The sequence below is a fragment of the Monodon monoceros genome, unplaced genomic scaffold (assembly GCF_005190385.1).
Source record: "Monodon monoceros isolate NGI ecotype Baffin Bay Population unplaced genomic scaffold, NGI_Narwhal_1 Super_Scaffold_21, whole genome shotgun sequence".
Classification (NCBI taxonomy): Eukaryota; Metazoa; Chordata; class Mammalia; order Artiodactyla; family Monodontidae; genus Monodon; species Monodon monoceros.
This window is the reverse complement of record NW_021703778.1, coordinates 76278186-76293802: the sequence shown is the minus strand read 5'-3', so window position 1 is coordinate 76293802 and position 15617 is coordinate 76278186. Positions and strand designations below refer to the sequence as shown.

The 15617-nt window shown below is 42.5% G+C and overlaps 1 pseudogene; it reads left to right on the top strand.

Moving 5' to 3' along the window:
• Nucleotides 1-830: 830 nt before the first annotated feature.
• Nucleotides 831-1446, top strand: LOC114904648 (annotated as a pseudogene).
• The last annotated feature ends 14171 nt before the right edge of the window (nucleotides 1447-15617 follow it).

The following is a 15617-nucleotide window of genomic DNA, read 5'->3' as shown; positions in this document are numbered from 1 at the left end:
ACTGCAATGAGGTATCACCTCACACTGGTCAGAATGGCCATCATCAGTCTAGAAACAATAAATGCTGGAGTGGGTGTGGAGAATAGGGAACCCTCCTGCACTTGATGGGAACGTAAATTGTACAGCACTGTGGAGAACAGTATGGAGGTTGCTTAAAAAGCTAAAAATAGAGCTACCATATGATCCAGCAATCCCACTTCTGGGCATATAACCAGAGAAAACCATAATTCAAAAAGATACATGCACCCCAATGTTCATTGCAGCACTATTTACAATAGCCAGGATATGGAAGCAACCTAAATGTCCATCAACAGAGGAATGGATATAGAAGATGTGGTACATATATACAATGGAATATTACTCAGCCATAAAAAAGAACGAAATAATGCCATTTACAGCAACATGCATGGACCTAGAGATTGTCACACGGAGTGAAGTAAGTCAGACAGAGAAAGACAGATATCATATGATATCACTTATATGTAGAATCTAAAAAAAGGGTACAAATGAACTTACCTACAAAACAGAAATAGTGTTACATATGTAGAAAACAAACTTATGGTTAACCCAGGGTAAGGGTGGGGGGAGAGATAAATTGGGAGATTGGGATTGACATATACACACTGCTATATATAAAATAGATAACTAACAAGGACCTACTATAGCACAAGGGAACCCTACTCAATACTCTGTAATGGCCGATATCGGAAAAGAATATAAAAAAGAGTGGATACATGTATATGTATAACTGAATCACTTTGCTGTACACCTGAAACTAACACAGCATTGTAAATCAACTATACTTCAAGAAAATTAAAAAAAAAAAAAAAAAGACTTCCAGCTTTTGGCTCAGAGGAGGCCAAGGTGCAACTTCCTTCAGTTGTCCCGAATCCGGGTTCATCCGACACCAGCTGCCACCATGTTGCCTAAGTTTGACCCCAACAAGATCAAAGTCGTCCACCTGAGGTGCACCAGCGGGGAAGTCGGTGCCACATCTGCCCTGGCCCCCAAGATTGGCCCCCTGGGTCTGTCTCCAAAAAAGGTTGGTGATGACATCGCCAAGGCAACTGGTGATTGGAAGGGTCTGAGGCTTACTGTGAAACTGACCATTCAGAACAGACAAGCCCAGGTTGAGGATTGATCATCAAGGCCCCAAGGAACCGCCAAGAGACAGAAGGAAGCAGAAAAACATTAAGCACAGTGGAAACATCACTTTTGATGAGATTGTCAACATTGCCTGACAGATGCGGTATCGATCTTTAGCTAGAGAACTCTCTGGAACCATTAAAGAGATCCTGGGGGCCACCCAGTCTGTGGGCTGCAATGTTGATGGCCGCCACCCTCACGACATCATAGATGACATCAACAGTGGTGCAGTGGAATGCCCAACTAGTTAAGAACTGCAAAGAAAAATAAAGGGTTATTTGACAACCAAAAAAAAGAAAATTCTACTCTTGCCTGAAGAACGTTACTCATGTCCTCAGGTATTTAAACGGGAAAAGGAAAGACCATTCAATATCAGTCTTGGGCTGAATCACCCACAGACAATCAAACCCTGCTACAATAGGTCTGCTCTTGAAATCCACCTAATCAACGACTAACCCCACTCCATTTTGAGCCAGTCATAGCCAATCATTCATATTTAACCTAAACCCCACATTTCCCCCAAGCCCTATATAAACCCTATCTTTTACTTTGTTCACAGAGATTATCTGTCTCCTTACAGTTCTCCCTTGCCTGGAAACAAATAATTTCTTAAATAAATAATTTTGTGTGTTTGTTTTTCTTTCTAGATTTGAAAGAATTGTGATTCCTTTAATACAAGCAAACCTAAAATGCAACGAATTAACAAAATAGAAGTTTAGATTCTGCTCACCTAGCAGTCTTGAACAGGTGTTCAGCTTGGTGGGGCAGCTCTCACCCTCCCTGTCATTCATGGACCAAGATTCCTTCTGTCTGTCATCTTTCATGGCTCTGTTACCACTTGCATCCAGCTGGGAGGAGAGGAAAGAAAGAGTTTCATTGTGTGTGGGTATGGGGGGAGCAGTCCTGGAAGTGGCACCCATCGATTACACCTTAATCCATCTTACATCCCATTACAGAGAATTTAGTCTAGAGGTTATATCAAATTGTAAAGGACAGAATGTATATAAGTAGGGAGCTAGAGGTCTCCATTACAGGGTGTAAATCAGAAAGCATCTTAATTTTTGTCTTCCACTGGCCCTTTAGTTTATTCTCTATGGCTGGTTTTCCCTTGCCCCTTTCACCTTGGTCAAATCCATCAATTTTGCTAATTACTCTTATGTATTAAAATTCCTCCTGAAATGCTAGTCTCCCAAACAACATCAGTTAAGTAACAGAAATGCCCAGCCCCCTCTAATAGTCATCACTCTAAAACTGATTTAAGACTGAGGCTTCTTCCTCTCTCCCAGCGTGGGCCTCTAGGATGTGAGTCACCTCCTATGGAGAAGGAGTGTGCGATCAGTTTCATTCTTTCTTCATTCAATGCTTCCACTTTCCTCATCTTGTTGCTACTGTCTCTAATCCTTCCAAGCTGGGTGGCTGCTAGTTCGTCTGGTGTCTTTGGATAGATTAGAAAATGTTCCCCCTTCTGCGTGAATGCAACCCCATGGTGAGAGAACTGCACCTCTGTGTGAAGTAGAAAAAGGCAACTCTTCCTCCAAGTAGACACAACCCCGTGCCAGGGCATATGGTTTGGAGAGTGGAAAGCAGGCTGGATTTCAGCCCCCATTAGCACCTACAGTCAGGTGCCATTTTCAACGAATAACTTACACAACCATGAAGCCTGTTAAGGTTGGAACATATGGAGGAAGTCACAAGGGAGACTGTAATGTTTGTACTTGACCAGTACTGTCATGAGTGGCATCTACATTCTCTGGGGTTCACAGAGGTCTAAGGCTTACTCTTTTTTTTTGCAGGTTGTATGTCTGAGTTCTTTAAAGCTCCATCATTCCATCTTTGGGGATCTCATCTCTGTACTTTCTTTTGCATAGATGAGTACATTGCTTTTGTGGTTGTTTGTTTACAATTCTTTCTTGAGACCCCAGGCATCTGGTGATACGACTGCACCTTCCTTCTGCTGAAGTCCACTCACTTCTTTTGGCAGCTTTCTTGAGCAGGATCCAAGACAATGCTTCTCCAGAACTCTTGCATGTATGTACCACATTTGGACTGAGAAAACATGCTCACTTGACCTATTGTTGGCAGTTCTGTTATATTCCAAACCATAGCCTCATCTCTACCCCACAGGATGCCTGAGCCAGTCCTTTACCTTTTATATATCCCAAATGTAACTCAGACATCAGCCACCATGTCTCTCAGATTGGAAGCAATATTACATATTGCTGTGTGTTCCCAGCAAAATTCCTTACATCAGTGTGAGTGAGGCAAAGGGCATACACACCTCAGGATGAGGTTGAGGATGGTGGAAATGACTCAGTACAAAATACAACAGCTTCCTCTAAAAACCTTGACTCTCCTATCTTTTTTTTCAGCCTTTCCAATGCCTTTTGTAAGCTGGAGGTAGGTGGTGAACTAAGAGTAAAAAACTGGTTTTCTACACTCTCCCTCTGCAAATCCTGTGTTGGTGAATTTGCATCTAACTTTGAATATGACCTTATTGTTTTGGGGTCTCAGCCAAATCTGAGACTAAGTGAGGTTCATTTAAGCATCTTATCTATACATATCTCTGGAAGTATACAGATGGAACAGAAAATATTCGTTACCTTTGGAGGGAAATTTGTTGGCACAGGGAAGCTGTGGGAGGGAGAATTTTTCACATATACTCTTTGAACTGTTTTAATTTTAAACTATATATGTATATGTAGTACCTATTTAAGAAATTAATCTTCTAAATGTATATTGAAGTACATTCCTGCAATAGAGCACTTTCCAACTCTTAAGAAGAATGAGCTAAAAATTCTGATGTAGAAATATCTCAAAGATGTTTTTAAGGAAGATACAGAACATTTCATAATGTACCTATTTACATACAATAAAATTACACATAATTACATGTTTTTTAATACATGAGAAACATTTCCAGAGTAATTTTATTGGAATAGACTAAATTATGTTGTAGCAACATGTTAAACTTGAAATCTCAGTTGTTTACCACAGGAAAGGTTTATATTTCTGGTGCATACACGTGTCCATTGAGAGACAGGCAACTCTTTTAGGGCAGCTGTTCCCCATGTGGTAACTCAGGGATCCAGGCTGTTTCCATCTTGTGGCTTCCTCACCTAAAGGCATGGCCTCCACAATTGCTGCAGCATGGGGAGAGAGAGCTGGAGAGTCACACATTGGCACTAAATGCTTTGGCTCAGCAGGGCACGTATCACTTCTGTTTATAGTTCTTGAAGTAGAACTAGTCTCATGAGCCCTGCCTCACTACAAGGCAGGGTAGGAAATATTGTCATTCTTCATGCCCAGGAAGAAGAAAATAAAATGGGTTTCAATGTCATGTTGACATTGTCTCTGCCACAGGACACATACACAAAAAGGTAACAGGAGGAGGGAATCTGAGGATGTGAAATCAGAAGACTTACTTTTCACAGTACTATTTACTATATTCACTGTATATTAAGTATGTATGTTATTTGGATTTTTTTTAACCATTGGGTCATGTATACTTTTTCAACGCAAGGAATTATTAACTTTAGCATCAAGGGATACTGAAACTAGTTTTATGAGGAATAAGGTATAGTATAAAAATATCTCCCCACATGATACTTATTAATTACAAATGGACAAAGAATAAGTTTACAATGGAAAACCCGACAGACACCACCTTAACTTAGGGATCAAAAGTTAAATAACATCACCAGTAATGGGACAAATAGATATCTTGTGCCTCCTGATTTAATGAACTGAGAAAAACACAGCATCATTTTTGTGATATTCCTGCCAAAAATGCATAGCCTGAACTTAATCATGAGGAAAAAACAGATAAACTTAAATTGAAGGACTTTATACAAAATATCTTGCCTGTATTCTTCAAGTGACAAGGTAATGAAAGGCAAAGAAAGACTGAGGAATGAATCTAGACTGAAGGAACTAAAGAGACTAGTCAACTAAATGCAATATGTAACCCTGGATTGGATTCTGAACCAGAAAAATACTATTTTCCTTGTTGCTACAAAGGACATTATTGAGACAATTAATGATATCTGAATAAAGTCTGTAGGTTAGATGGTATTATTGTAACAATGATATTTTTATGATTTTATAATTGTGCTATTGTTATATAAGAGAATGTCCTTGTTTTAGGAAACATACACTCAAGTGTTTAGGGGTGAAAGGGCATCATATCTGCAATTTACTCTCAAATGGTCAAATGGTTCAGGAAGTAGTTATATATTATATATATATATGTATATACTTATATACACATAAACGTACATACATATATATGTGAGAGAGAGAAAGAAAGAAAGAACAATAAAGCAAATGTGGTAAAACGTTAACATTTTGAGAATCTGAATAAAAGGTATATGGGAGGTCTTTGTACATTTCATGCATCCATTCTGTAAGTCTGAAATTCTTTAAAAATAAAACGTTTGTAAAAGTGACCAGTAACTAACTACACTTATTAAGTTTGTGACTTCTAAATATAGTGCTGATCATCAAATTGTATTTGTAATAGAATAAAGGTGCAGAGTAATTATTTCAAAATTATATCTCACAGACTTATGGTGAGGATCAAATGTTGTAATACGTATAAATACAGTCTGTTGTCATTATTGCATTGTTTATGTGTGAATACATTATTTTCATTATTATTATTATTTTCATTTTGGCTGAAGTGGGTGATTCCTACTGGAGAGTAATAGAGGTTGAGGTTGAAAGAGTGACACGAGAAAAAGACAAAATCTTTTGATTTTGAAAAAGGTACCGATGAGACTTCCCTGGCGGTCCAGTGATTAGGACTCCGAGCTTCCACTGCAGGGGACCTGGGTTCGATCCCTGGTTGGGGAACTAGGGTCCCACAAGCCACATGGCAGAGCCAAAAAAAAAAATACAAATAAATAAATAGATACATAAAATTAAATTTAAAGAAAAAAAAAGATACGGAATGCCAGGCAAGGGGGCTTGGATTTTGCCTTGTAAAAGTCACTTTTGGGCTACTGAAAAGTCGTTGCTTACAAAAATGGGATGGGGGAAGCTGAATTCTTAGCAGTGCCGGTAGTCTCCTTAGGGATCAGCTGATGAACGGTCCAACCTCCTCATTTTGGTTAAGCTGGTGGGTTATGCAGATGAGGTATCTAGACTAGAGTCTTGAAGATGAAGCTATGAAGATTCAAAGATTGAGAGGGCAAATAAAGAAAAACAAAGAGATGAGAAATGTCACATTACCAGGACCAGCTACATAATTTGGGGGGCCCATTGTGAAAAGAAAATTCAGGGCCCCTTGTTCATAAGTTATTAAGAATTTCAAAACAGTAACAGCAGAACATTATACCAAGCAGGGGATCCTACTGAGCATGGGGCTTCACGTGACAGCACAAGCCACTAACCCACGAAGCTGGCCCTGCACACACAATCCACCAAGGATGTCCACATTCCGTCATTCACCCAAGGTCACTAGGTACTTTCAGTTGAAAGGGCCTGGAACCCTGACTCAAAACGGCTTCAGTCATAAGGAAATGTAGATGGCAGGTTGTTCTTCAGGCATAGCATGAACAATGGCACTTGAAGTCATCAAAGGCCCGGGTTCGTTGAGGCAAATCTCTATGCTCAGTGTATGGGATTTGCCCTCAGGCTCCATAACAGCCAATGTATGAAATGGGCCAACTTCTCCTGTTCTCTCTGAAGGGAGCAAAAATTACTTTCCCAGGAGCCCCTCACATTTCCTTAGCCAGAATTGGGTCCCATGTCCATGGCAGGAGGTATGTGGAGCCATGATTTGATTAAGCAATCACGATGCCCCTCCTGGAGCTCAGAGTGGGGCCATCTTCCCTTGAAGCACAGGGCTACATGGAGGGAGGCGGCACCTGAACAAAATCAGGGCTCTGGTGGGAAAGAGGAGAAGGAGTTTTTGCATTGGTCCCTGACACGCTGCTGATTCCAGAACTGCTGATACAAAGGCAGGGTGGTGGGTTAGCAACGTCATGCTGTGTGAGAGAGAAGGAATGATGTTACACAATTTAACCTTAGGTGGGTCACAAAAGTATATTTTTATTTCAGTAAAGACATGTTTATTCTTATGTATATATTTAAAAAATAAATTGTAAGAGGAACACAGAGACCACTAAGCATAAAGAAAAAACTGATAATTCAAACTTATTAAAATGAAGAATTATTGTTCATCAAAGACTCCATTAAGTGAGCAAAAAGGCAAGCCATATATTGCATATATGTATATGCAATACATATATCTGACAACAGACACCAAGGGCACGTGCATACACACACACACACACACACCCCAATACGTATACATGCATGGGGTGGGGGTGGGGGGAAGATGGGAGAAGATGCTGTAATCGTGTAATTTGTGGCAAGCCAAGAAGGGTCCTTGGGGTTCTAGAGCAAACCCATGCCATCTGCAGTGGAGAATTAAACACCCTTTGAAAAATATACACACATGCTACAATACAAAAAATCAATAAGAAAAAAACTAGACAACTCGATTAAGAAAAGGGCAAAGTACATGAATACTTCACAAATGAGGATATGCAATTGACTGACAAACATGAAAAGTTTTCAGCCTCATTAGTCATCAGGGAAATGCAAATTAAAACCACAATGAGATACCACTTTATGCCAATGAGAATGGCTAAAATTAAAATGACTGATGATATCAAGTGCCGCTGAGGATGTGAAACAAGTGGAACACTCATTCAGTGCTTCTAAAAGGGTAAACTGGTACAGCCACTTGGAAAACTATTTGGCAGTACCTAGTAAAACTAAATATGTCTATGACTCGGCAATTTAACTCTTAGGTATGTGTCCTCAGACAGGCATACACGTGTACAGTAGAAGACACGAATAAGAACGTGAATAGCAGTGCTTTTCATAATAGCTAAGACCTGGAAACAACCTAAGTGTCCATCAATGGTAGAATGGATAAGAAAATTGAGTTGTGATCGTACAACAAAATACTATATATCAATGAGAGAGAAGAAATTATTACTATACACAACAAAATAGATGAACTTCACACACATAATGTCAAGAGAAAGAAACCAGCCACAAAAGAATACACATGCTGTAACTCATTCCATTTTTATAAAGCTCAAACACAGGTAAATGAGTACACTCATACTCATAGCAGTGTTATTCACAACAGCCAAAAGGTGGAAGCAACCCAAGGGTCTAGCAACAGAGAAATGGATAAACAAAATGTGGCGTACACATACAATGAAATCACTCAGGCTTAAAAAGGAAGGAAATTCTGACATATGCTACAGCATGGATGAACTTTGAGGATATTATGCTAAGTGAAATAAGCCAATCACAAAAAGACAAATACTATATGATTCCACTTACATGAGGTCTAAAGTAGTTAAAGTCATTGAAGCAGTAAGTAGAATGGTGGTTGCCAGGGGCTGCGGGGGAGGGAGGAATGGGGAGTTGTTTAATCGGTTGTTTTAGTTTGGGAAGATGAAGAGTTCTGGAGATTGGTTGCACAAGACTGTGAATGTACTGAACCCTACTGAACTATACACTTAAAAATGGTTAGGATGGTAAATTTTATGTTACGTGTATTTGACCACAGTTAAAAAAACAAAAGGCAGATAAATGAGTCTATGGTGATAGAAGGACAGTGGCTACCTTGGGGGAGAGACTGACTGAAAGGAGAGATAAATGGGGCTTCTGTTGTGCTGGTAATTTCTGTTTCTTGAGCTGGGTGATGGTCACCTGGGTGAGTTCACTTGGGATGTATGCACTTTTATGTATGTATATTATTGTGGCATGCATGGTGGTGTGTTGTCCAGATCGCCCTGCGAGGAAGGACCTGCTGCCCAGCTGCAGCGAGAGTGGTCAGCAGAGAGTCTCCAGCTGTTAATTCTCTCAGAGCCTACAGACGGCCGCCTTGCCTGAGGTCACCCCCTTCCTGGGCAGCTTGAGTCTGGTGACTGAGCAAAGTAGGGGTATAAAGGTCCAACCATTTAGACTTGATGCTAGACAAATCTGATGGGATTTCTCACTCCAGAGTGAGCTGCTGATTGGCTGAGACTCTTCTGAGTCTGCAGCACAGGTTGACTTTCCCTCTGCCAATCCTGCTCTCACTCCCTTCCTTTCACAGGTGTAGATCTCTAATAAGCATTTTACACCCCAAACTCTATCTCAGCATCTCCTTCTTGAGAACTTGACCTTTGACAGTTGGTACCAGAAGTGGATGAAAAAGCTGTTGATAAGATGGGGCTTTGGAAACTGATGACCACCCATCTGACAAGGAGGACCCCGTTACTGGAGGTAGGTGGAGCACAACCAGGGGTGAATTGGGAGGGTGAAATGATAGAATGGAATGCTCTATCCAATGGAATAGAGGGCACAATGTACCAGATGCTTGAGATGTGTGGAGGGAATAGCGCTATATGGATGATGGATTGGATGGCTATTGCGTATCCAACTGGATGTGCACATCTCATGCTAAAGTCAGGGTCCTGGTTGGAAAAACCTGAAATTCTGGCACATGGAATGGAGATATCAAGGTGGATGTCCCTAAAGATTTTAACTCCACGAATTCCTTTGAATCTTCTGAGCCTGCAGAAGTGGCCCACTTCTCTCTAGTAAGAGCCAACATTCCCTTTCTGCTGAGAGACAGTGCGGATGCCCCTCCCTCACAAAGCAACAAGTACCCCTGTCATGATCTGCCCCTACTCCCTTCCTAGCCACTTGGCCTATACTAGGTTAGCTGCAGCATAACCGAGCTGTGGAAGTGCTGAGCCTGATAAGGGAAGAAAGGAATCGTGACCCATAGGAACAGCAAGGTCTAGCCAGCATGTACCCAGGAGCCAGAGAGGATAGATATGGAACTGGATTCTGAGGGTACTTGATGAAGGCGGAAGCAACATAAAATTGGAAATGGAAGAGTTTATTGACTTGGGATCCCTCTCTTGAGTTACAAGATTCAATGTCCTGGCAAAAACCAGGAGATGGTGCAAACTCACCACTAGGATGGATCCTAGAAGCATGGAAAAAGCGATGACCCATGCTAAAGGAAGCTTAAAGTTAGGGGTGCTGTGGAAGTTGATGGAGGTGGGGTTAAAAGGCTCAGATAAGTGAGAATGCTGAATAGACTATGGATAACTAGACCTGCCAGATAATTATGTTCTATGAAAAGAACCCAAAGACACACTATTTACCAAGGCCATAAAAAATTTGCTGGTGAGAGGCTACCAGAATCTCTTAAAAAGTTAAGTGGTAGCTCTCCTCTGTATACCAGGGCTGATGAAAGAAGAAATTGGTTTTTTGTTTTTGCATCACGCGGGCCTCTCACTGTTGTGGCCCCTCCCGTTGCGGGGCACAGGCTCCGGACGCGCAGGCTCAGTGGTCATGGCTCACGGGCCTACCCGCTTCGCGGTGTGTGATATTGTTGCAGACCGGGACACGAACCCACGTCCCCTGCATCGGCAGGCGGACTCTCAACCACAGCGCCACCAGGGAAGCCCTGGTTTGCTTTTTAATTTATTTATTTTTGGCTGCACTGGGTCTTCACTGCTGTGCGCGGGCTTTCTCTAGTTGCCACAAGCGGGGGCTACTCTTCGTTGCGGTGCGTGGGCTTCTCATTGCGGTGCCTTCTCTTGTTGCAGAGCACGGGCTCTAGGCGCGCAGGCTCAGCAGTTGTGGCGCACGGACTTAGTTGCTCCGCAGCATGTGGGATCTTCCCAGACCAGGGCTCGAACCCATGTCCCCTGCAATGGCAGGCGGATTCTTTTTTTTTTTTTTTTGCGGTACACGGGCCTCTCACTGTTGTGGCCTCTCCCGTTGCGGAGCACAGGCTCCGGAAGCGCAGGCTCAGCGGCCATGGCTCACGGGCCCAGCCGCTCCACGGCATGTGGGATCTTCCCGGACCGGGGCACGAACCCGTGTCCCCTGCACCGGCAGGCGGACTCTCAACCACTGCACCACCAGGGAAGTCCCGAAGGTATTGTTACAGAACTTGGTTCACCGATAGCAATGGGAATCATTGGACCCTGAAACAATAAAGGCCAAGCAACAGTGCTTAACTTCCAGAAACCAGGGAATAGCAATTATCATAATGGCTGGTAAGATTGGAGTGGCAGTCAGGAGAACCTGGCCCAGAGAGTTATGGAGATGGTTAATAGAGCAAAGCATCCCTAGAGGCAGAATAGATGGGCAATTTTCAAGGGTACTACCTCCTGCACCAGCTTATACCAGCTGAAGAAATTAAGGAGAGATGGCTGGAAGACTAAAGGCAATAGCCACAAGAAAAAGTTGCAATCCCTTGCCCAGTGTCCAGACTTGAGCCAATTTTCAGACCATGACTGAAGAGGTAGTGAGTCCCTAGGAGGAAGGACCCTCAACACTGTAGCAAGAATACATGATTCCACCAGTCTTTTCCCAAAGAGACCTATGGCCATTTACTTGTGTAACTGCACTGGGAAAGGGGGAATATAGCATATCAAGGTCTGTTGGACACAGGGTCTGTGTTCACATTGATAATGAAGATCTCAAGTGTTATCTTCCCCCTCCCCATTAGGGCTGGGGAGGCACATAGAGGCCAGGTAATAAGTGACATCCTGTCTTAGGTTTGACTTACATTGGGTCTACTGGGTTCTTGGACCCACTCAAGGGTCATTTCCCTGTGTGTATAATTGAGACTGGCGTTCTCCTGAGGGTCAACACAGAAGAGTGATGAGAGTGGGGATTAGTTCCATTCTTAAGCATACAAAGGATGCAGGGATGCTGGTTTTCCATCATATCTGTTTAATTCACCATTCTTACCCCTGCAGAGCCTAGATGAATCCTAGAGGGTGACTATAGACTACCACGAACTCAACCAGGTACTACAGCCCTGATTGCAGCTGCTGTACCAGAGGTGGTAAATTTACTAGAGCATATTACATTGGCCTCAGGTGTGTGCTATGCAACCGCTGATCTGGCCAATCAGAAAAAAAAAAAGACAAAACAATTGCATTTATATGGAATGGACAAGTATATACACTTAGTGTTTTCCCCCAGGGTTATGTCTCTTACCCTACGTTATAATATAGCCTGAAGAGATTCGAATATCAGGAGATACTGCAGAGCATCACACAGATGCATCACATTATGGCATTATGATAGGCCAGATGAACAAGAGTGGATGGTACCCTGGAGGCCTTGGTAAGACACATGCACTCCAGAGGGAGCTGTGAAGATTCACGGTCTTCTACGTGTATAAAATTTTTAAGAATCCAGTCATCAGGGGCATGATGACTCTCCTCCAAAATAAAAGACAAATTATTGCCATCTTACATGTACCACAGAAGGAAGCACACCGCCTGGTGGGCCTCTTCAGGTTTTAGTGTCAGCACATTATACACCCAGGGATACAGCTCCAGTCAATGGTAAAAAAAAAAAAAAAGGCAGACAGCTTTGAGTGAGGCGTAAAGCAGGCCCAGAGCACATTGCATCCCGTCCATCCCAGAAGGGCCAGTGGCTCATCCTCACAGGAACAGACATGTATTCCAGGTATGGGTTTGCCTTCACTTCCCACAGGGTCTCAGCCAGCGCCACTAACCAGGGCTTATCGAGGATTTGATCCACTGTCCTAGGATCCCACATAACTGTATCAGATCAGGGCCCACATGTTAGCAAAGGAGTTGTGAGGGTTAGCCCATGACCGTGGTATTAATGGTCATGTCCTACGCTGTGCCTGATGCAAGAAGATGCTTGGGGCAGTCTGCTGAAGGCACAGCTGGAGCAGAGGCAATACTCTGCAAAGATGGGGTGCTGCTCTCCGGGATGCAGAACGTGCATTGGATCAATATAACAGTGGTGTGCCACAGGTGTTTGGGATTCTGCTAGAATGGATAATCTAGATTATGGGTATCGGTGATCATAGATTGACTCTCCATGCCCAACACTCCTTTCTTTCTAGAAATACATCAAATCATTCTTTCTAGTTTACAATTATTTTGTATTGAAGTATGTATACAGGTACACAAAAATGTAAATTCAGATTGTACCTTGGGGACTTCCCTGGTGGCACAGTGGTTAGGGCCCCGCGCTCCCAAGGCAGGGGGCCCCCGTTCAATCTCTTGTCAGGGAACTAGATCCCACATGCATGTTGCAACCAAGAGTTTGCATGTCACAACTAAGGAGCCTGCCTGCCGCAACCAAGACTGGGTGCAACCAAATAAATAAATAAATATTAAAAAAAAATTGTACCTGTGCAGTTTTGTTTTTGTTTTTGCAGTACGCGGGCCTCTCACCGTTGTGGCCCCTCCCGCTGTGGAGAACAGACTCTGGACGCGCAGGCCCAGCAGCCACGGCCCACGGGCCCAGCTGCTCCGCAGCATGTGGTATCCTCCCGGACCAGGGCACGAACCCGCGTCCCCTGCACTGGCAGGCAGACTCTCAACCACTGCGCCACTAGGGAAGCCCCCTGTGCAGTTTTGTTTTACGTTTCTCTTTACCCCCCATTGGATCAGGGGTTAAAACAAGATATTTTTCCTTTCTTTTAATTTTGAACTAATTTTAAACTGACAGAAAAATTACAAGACTAGCACACAGAACTTTATTTGTCCTGAGCTATTTAAGAGTATGTTGCCAGCAATATGCCCTGTACTTTATGGTGCGTATTTCCTACAAACCACAATATTCTATTGCAAGAAGTACAACACAACCATTCGAACCGGCACATTGACAATGATACTTCACTACAATCTAACCTACAGAGCCCATTCAAGTTTTGACAATTGTCCCAACAATGTCCTTGCAAAAGAATCCAACCCAGGATCATACCTTGCTTTTGATTTTTCATCCCTCTTTAGTTACCTTTAGTCTGGAACATTTCCTCAGTCTTTCCTTGACCTTCGTGACCACTTTTGATGATAACAGGCCAGTTATTTTGTAGAATGGCCCTTGATCGGGGTTTGTCTGATGTCTAGATTCAAGTGATGCATTTTGGCAAGAATATCGTGCAAGGGATGCTGTGTTCTTCCTACTGCATCCTATCGGGGGGTGCACAATTTCAATGTGTTGCATTCCTTGTGATGTTAGCTTTGTTTACTTGATTCATTTTATGATGATGGTCTCCGCCAGATTTCTTAGCACTCAGAATCTAAGATCTGGTTGCTAAGTGGGCTCCTTGCTTTGGGACGTTGCCACCCCCAGTCCCTCTCTGTGGATAAACCTAGGGAAAATGTTTTATATACACATACATACACATACATTGTTACCTATTTGTATTAAATGAAAACCATTCCAATTCCAATCCAACACCACAGGGTTTTTCTAGTTTCTCCATTAAAATATTTGTCCTTTCATTAAAAAAATTTTTATTGAAGTATATTTGATTTACAATGTTGTGTTAATTTCTGCTGTACAGCAAAGTGACTCAGTTATACATAAATATACATTCTTTTTCATATTCTTCTCTATTATGGTTTATCACAGGATATTTAGTATAGTTCCCTGTGCTATACAGTAGGACTTTATTGTTTGTCCTTTCATTTTTGATAGTGTCTCCCATTATCCTAAAGACATTTACTTATTTGATCAATCCCTTTGTATCTTCTGTGTCACCACCGTCCAGCCCCTTCATGAGCTCTCTCCTCACCTGGCTTGGACTCTGACATTCCCAGCTGGGCTGCTGCCACATCCCCATTGCCCTGTAGAAACCTTCCTCATGCTTGGACTCCAGTACCTCACTCTTGACTACGTCTGATATGCCTCTCCCCACCATGGGCTCTCCCTTCACTCTGCTTGAGCTCTTACACTCTACTTGACACTTATTTTTGTAAATGGTATAAAATGGGGGTCTAGTTTTTTTTGCTGGTAAATAGTATCAGTACTGTTTATTATTATTTTTTTTTGCGGTACGTGGGCCTCTCACTGCTGTGGCCTCTCCCGTTGCGGAGCACAGGCTCCGGACGTGCAGGCTCAACGGCCATGGCTCACGGGCCCAGCCGCTCCACGGCATGTGGGATCTTCCCGGACCGGGGCATGAACCCGTGTCCCCTGCATTGGCAGGCGGACTCTCAACCACTGCGCCACCAGGGAAGCCCAGCACTGTTTATTATTTAATCATCATTTTGTCACTGAATTAAAAATTCATCTTTCATATGTTATATTCTTATAATCAGATATCTGTTCCTGGATTTTCTAGTCTGTTACACTGGTTCATTTGTCTATCCCTATCATATGGATTTTTTTATGGTAACTTTATAGTGTCTTCTGATATCTGGTAAGCCAAGTGCACCTTTAGTGTACTTCTTCCTACATTTAATGGCTATTCACAGGTACTTTATTCTTTCCAAATGAATTTTAGGATAATTTAATCCAATTAAAAAGAAATACGTGGGGATTATATAGGAATTTTATTAATTTTACATAAATTTGTAAAGTTGACCTTTGTGTGACATACCCAAGAATGAAACAATGAAGGCATTCAATGCCTGTTCATTGTTCAGATCTTG